This window comes from Hippopotamus amphibius, chromosome 5 (assembly GCF_030028045.1).
Source record: "Hippopotamus amphibius kiboko isolate mHipAmp2 chromosome 5, mHipAmp2.hap2, whole genome shotgun sequence".
Lineage (NCBI taxonomy): Eukaryota > Metazoa > Chordata > Mammalia > Artiodactyla > Hippopotamidae > Hippopotamus > Hippopotamus amphibius.
In genome coordinates this window covers 140,720,617-140,726,659 of record NC_080190.1, presented here as the reverse complement: position 1 = coordinate 140,726,659, position 6,043 = coordinate 140,720,617, and positions in this window count along the sequence as shown.

The window sequence follows — 6,043 nt, the reverse complement described above, 5'->3', positions numbered from 1 at the left end:
TTTAAACACAGAAGAGTCATGGTGAAATTTGCTTTTTAAAAAGATTACTTTGGCCAAACAGTAGAGAACAAATTAAAAGAGGGAGAAATTTATGTAAAAAGACCTATTAGGAAGCCATTGCTTCCTAATTGTACTTTGAGTGAAGTTTGGTGGAGGGCCAGATTGGGGTGTTGACAGTGGGAATGGAAAAGAGAGGGAGGACTCAAAGATAATTAGAAGGTATTTAGAACTTAATCACTAACGGAAAGATAGCAAAGAGCTGGGAACATACAAAGGTAGAAATCTAGCGTCTGGGTAATTATCAAACTAATTAGTGGAGCAATGCCAGCAAGCTGCAGGACAGACAGAAGGAGCCAGAGGTCGCATGTAGGATGACGGCATGCAGCTGGAGGAGAAGGCAGGGACTGATGCCTAGGATGACGGTAGGAAGAGGAACCTGGGTGTTGGTGGGCAGGGAGACTCCTGAAGCTTCTTTGCCACTTTCAAAAACACTTTTAAATATTTTACTAAAATTCACTTTAGCTCTCTGGTGCAGATCTACTGATGAAGGTAGAATCTGAGCAGATATTTTAAAATGGAGAAAAGTTATTAGCCAATTCATATAGTAAGATCCTGTTAATATTTTCTTTATCAACACAAATCAGCTCTGAGCTGAAGTCTCCTTTACCTGCTAAATCATCACTGCCGACATTAGCAATGGAAGGGCAGTGGCTAATCTACCTGAAATTGCCTTACAGAAGTTTATATGTAAGACTACTCTCTGACTCTTGGAATATAATTTCTAATAGAACAAGTTACAAATTGTGAATGAGTTCCCAAACCAGCTCTTCAAAATTTATTTCAAGCCTTAATATAGCTAGAATAAGAATCTATATAAATCATGTTGAAGAGATCCATCACATTTATTCAATAAGCTCAGTCAAACGTCTGTTAGATTCTGTTTATGCTGAGAAATCAGCAATAAACAATACAAAGGTCTTTAGGAACTTGCCTTTCGGAGAAATAATTTTCTTTGAAAAAAAAAAAAAAAAAACAGTTGAGTGAGAACCCTACAAAAAATGGTAAGCCCTGTATTGATTTGGATATCTTGCATATGAACTGCCTCCTCTTCTGATTTCAATGGGGACTTTTCTTTTTCCCTATCGGGAATATATCCTTCCTGTTCTCATTTCATTTGTAACTCTGTCTTGTTTTTCTCAAGACTATTTTTTCTCGTTGCTCAGTCCCTGCCCTACTCCACATTCTCGCCACTGGATCCACGGATTAGCCCAGTTGGTCAAGGAAGAGAGATTCCATAGGGAGAAGGAGCAAAAAGGAAGGGAAACTGTGGCAGCGTCTGGGAAGGGGAGAAGGGGCAGGAAGGAAAGCCTATCACATTTCTACTTTAGTAAACTTCACTCTCCCACATTCCCTGGGCAGTTTTTGCTTTCCACTCTTGGGGTAGAGAAATGAGAAAGGCAAGATTCACTTAAGGAAAACTAATACATTAGAATCATTTCTTATGCAACTACCAAAAGGTAATTTCCTAATGAATTAATTGGCTAAGAGCTATATACTTGTTCTTGAAACCAAACAGAAACTGACTATTGCTAACTTCAGCAGAAAAGGAATATGTTGGAAAGGTAGAGGACAGATCACAGATTGGATGGGAAAGCTAGACTCCAAGGCTGGAAATTTGAGAGGAGCCAGGGAAAGTTAGGGAGCAGGAACCAGGCCAAATTCTCACTGCCACTGTCATGGACATGACAGCCACTTCTGCCTTCAGTGGCTGCTCAATGAACCTCCATGTGTGAATTCAACACTGTCCTTGTATGATAGCTTCACTAGCCCTGTATTTAAAGCACTGGGCAGGAGCACGCAGTTGGCTTTTCCCATAGGGGAATGGGGAGAGGGAACGTCTGGCTCCACCACTTCCAATAAATCACACAGTGTGGATTCCATCAGAGTACATACTGGGCAGCCACAAACAGGACAAATGCCCACTGCACCCTGCTTCTGATAATTTACTAAAGTGTTATTTTAATGAAAGGGTAAATTTGCAGCCAAGGATTTCAAAAGTATTTGTAAGGGAAGCAAAGAAATTCTGCCTAATGGTTACTTCCACCGGCTGACTCAAACAATAAACACCGCCCAGGTCTACATTTGACTTTGATTCTTGGATCTTGAAGCACACATCTTTTTTTTTTTTTTTTCCACATCTTTATTGGAGTATAATTGCTTTACAATGTTGTGTTAGTTTCTGCTGTACAACAAAGTGAATCAGCTATATGTATACATATATCCCCACATTCCCTCTCTCTTGAGCCTCCCTCCCACCCTCCCTAACCCACCCCTCTAGGTCGTCACAAAGCGCTGAGCTGATTTCCCTGTTTAAAGCACACATCTTTGTCAAGATTGCCATTTGCCTACATGTGGAGTTGTCTCATTAGAAACCCTCAGCTCTCTGAAGGTGTAGGTATATCCATTTTATATACCCATTTTACATATGACATGACTGAGTCTCAGAGCGGATAAAGTGTTTTGCCTATAATCACATACTGTAGGCCAAATTGGGTCATTATGGAATATAAACAGATTTGGAGTAATTAATTTCTTCTACCTTATTTACTCCAATATAAGTAAAACATGGCTAATAAAACTATGTTTTAAATATATATTTCCTCTAGGAAATATTTAACATATTTTCTTCATAAAATGAATGATAGTGATTTAAAAGTCCCTGATGGATGAAAAGGAAATTTCTTCGTTACAATAGAAAGTGAGCCCATTAATTACAAATCAGAATGGATAATCCTATTCCAAGCTTCACATTTCACCGGGAAAGAATCTAATTAACAAGATTGCTTTTTATAAATTAATTTCTGACCTATTTCCTTATAGAATTGAAACTAGACTCAAATATATTTGTTCTAGTTAGTTGTCATATTTGAGCCTGAAACTTTCATATTTGGGATTCTATGTACAGAGGTGACACATGTAAGTCCAAATGAATTTTTTAATTAAAATTACAGATATTGAGAACAATAGCTTTGAGGAACGTGTATTACCATCATGCCAAACTGAATATTTCAGCTTAAATTCCTTACCAATTCTAATTGTTGAAGGGAACTTCTTCACAAATCTAATGCTGTGGTGTTTTGATTAAGGAATCCTTGGGGAAATGTTTCTTCATGAGGAAGTTCAAGGTGTTAAAGCCAACAAAAAGCTTCATAAATCATGCAAAACAAAGCTTCCTGAATGTGTTAGCAGGACAACAACACCTCTGTACGGAGTTTCTATTCTGTCTCTGCTAAGGTGAAGATAAAATTCCCCTTGAGGTAATTATGAAGTCTGCAAAGTTTGTTCTCAGGTGCAAGGCATGCTGGGACCTCAGCAGCAAGAAGAAGATTTGGCCTGGCAACAGAGGGGCTGTGCTTGCTGGCGTGCTCTCAGAGGTGCTGTGATTTAGTGAGCTCCAGCAGAATTCAGCGGCTCATTAGTGGTTGGTCAGGGCATGGAGGGAGGGTGTCTGAGTGGTGGCTCTGAGTGGTGGTTCAGTGTAGGAGCCAGACAAGACACCTACCAAAATGTCCATTATGCAGTGAGAAGGGCCTGGCCAGCAGGATCCAGCATGGTGGAGGCCAGTTTAGTAGGAACTAGAGTCCCGTGGCATTACAACTGGCACTTAAGGGTGAAACCATATGAAGAAAAGAGGATTGAGATCTACACCCAGACCCAGGGAGACATTGGGGGTTTAGGGAGTCTAACCGAATTCCAAGCCTCCCTTGTACTTCCTACCTCTGTTAGAAGCCTCGGAGGCAAGACTGGGATGTGTTTGAGGCGAGCATCAGGAAACCTGGAGTTGAGGAGCTAGGAAAGCAGAGGCAGTCAAAGTGAGTTAAGGTTGACATCAATCTCCTCTCTCTGTGCCCTTCTATCAACTCAGGAGTGACCTGTCCTACACTGTGGACTCCCAAGTCCTTCCTATTTTCTTCCCCTCCTTGCCCATATCGAAATACCGATATGGTTTGACATGATTGCTGATATGATTGTAAAATACTGATTGCTATTTGTTTTGATGGTTAAATGAATTGTATTAAGCATTTGGGGGACTTGCCTCCCCAGAGCTCATTCTGAAGACGTCCCACCTCTAGCTCATGCTATGCGAGTAGTGAAGGGTGGATCTGCAGACCAGGGCCTCTGACGTGACTCTGCCACAAAGGACTCTGCCCCCAAGTAAGTGGTTCCCAACTAAGGGGTCTTCATGTCTCAGGAACTGAAGTTGAAAGACACAGAGGTAAGGAGCCACTTGATGGGTCACCGGAACTGAAAAGCCACGTTGAATCAGGCTGGGGCAGCCGTTTGTGGACTTGAAGAGTTGAAGTTACAAAAGAGTGGAGATTACAAGCAAGGGGAAGAAGGCAGTTGGTAGAGGACAGAGCAGATGCAGAAGGAGTCTCGTGTTCTTGTGGCTCTCCAACACCCAGCTCCAGAGTCCTGGCCATCTGGCTCAGCTGTACTGGGGGTCCTGTCCTTGGGTTTCTGTGAGATCCCTCCCCACAAATTTCTTGAAAATATTATTCCTTGTAAGAAACTGACCCTCAATCTATATGCAATAAAACTACAATGTGTTTAAATCAATGTATTAACCAATCCCTGTATTTTCAATCTTTGTATTTAGTTGTGATAAAGAGATGGTTTATTTAGTGGGGGCAGAAGGGGACCACAAAATCATTCAAGCCTATTTTTTTATATAAATTTATTATTTATTTATTTATTTATTTTATTGGCTGTATTGGGTCTTTTTTGCTGTGCGCAGGCTTTCTTTTAGTTGTGGTGAGTGGGGGCTACTCTTCGTTGTGGTGCGCGGGCTCCTCATTGCCTTGGCTTCTCTTGTTGCAGAGCACGGGCTCTCGGCGCATGGGCTTCAGTAGTTACAGCACATGGGTTCAATAGTTGTGGCTCACGGGCTTAGTTGTTCTGTGGCATGTGGGATCTTCCTGGAGCAGGGATCGAACCTGTGTCCCCTGCATTGGCAGGTGGATTCTTACCCACTGTGCCACCTAGGAAGCCCTCAAGCCTATTTTTGAAGCTGGTCCTAAAAGTAAAACTGACTTCCTCCATTGTTTGGATGAGTTATGGGCATAAAGATCAGAAGATGCCTTCCCTTTTTGCTGCAGCCAGCCTTGTCCCTGCATCTCCGCATGTGTGGGCCCCTGTGTGGACACCCGCTGGTGGCTGAGTCTGCCCTGGGCTGCACACTGGGAACTGACGCTCACCCTGCTCAGGGCCTCTGCTACTCACACCTACCTTTATCTTTACCTGCCACTTGCCCTTTCTGCCCTGTGCCCTAAGACCCCTTGGTATACTTTTTGTGTTTTCTGATCCCTTAATCTTTAGTACCTAGTGAAAAGCCTATTCTCTACTCTCTTATCTCCCTGGAGAATATTAGCCCAAACCTTATATATTATTTGACCTAGGTAATAAGTTTCTGATAATATAGCATTTCTGTAACAGTTTCTTTCATTCTTAGTGACATATCTAAATGAGGGACCACAGATTTATTTTGAAAACAGCCCTGCTGTGTTTCTACTCACCCAGGCAACATGCCAGAACCAGCTGCTTCAGATGGTTGTCATTCACCTCTGGAGGCTTCTTGGTTCCCAGCAGAAAGCTAGTCCCTTCCTCTTGGGAGCTGCTATAGTTATCCTCTCAGGCATCAAAACGTACTGCAATGACTTGTTTTCACAAGTCCATCTCCTTTAAGACTCTGCTCCTTTCAAACTCTTTTATACATTGAGCATAGAGTACAGAGACTAAATATGGCATATAAAGGGCCTTCTTTTGGGGATTCTTAGGAGAATTGAAAGTAAATTAATTTAAATTAAGAGCATGCACAGCACTTGCAGTGTTGTGAGTGTTCCATAAACATTAGTAGCTATCGTTACTATTATGATTATTAGTAATAATAAAATTCACTTCCTTCCACCCGGCTTTCTGTCTGGGTTTCTCTGTGGGTGAGGTGCCATTCAGAAATAGGAAATTAAAAAGGAGATGAAATTTG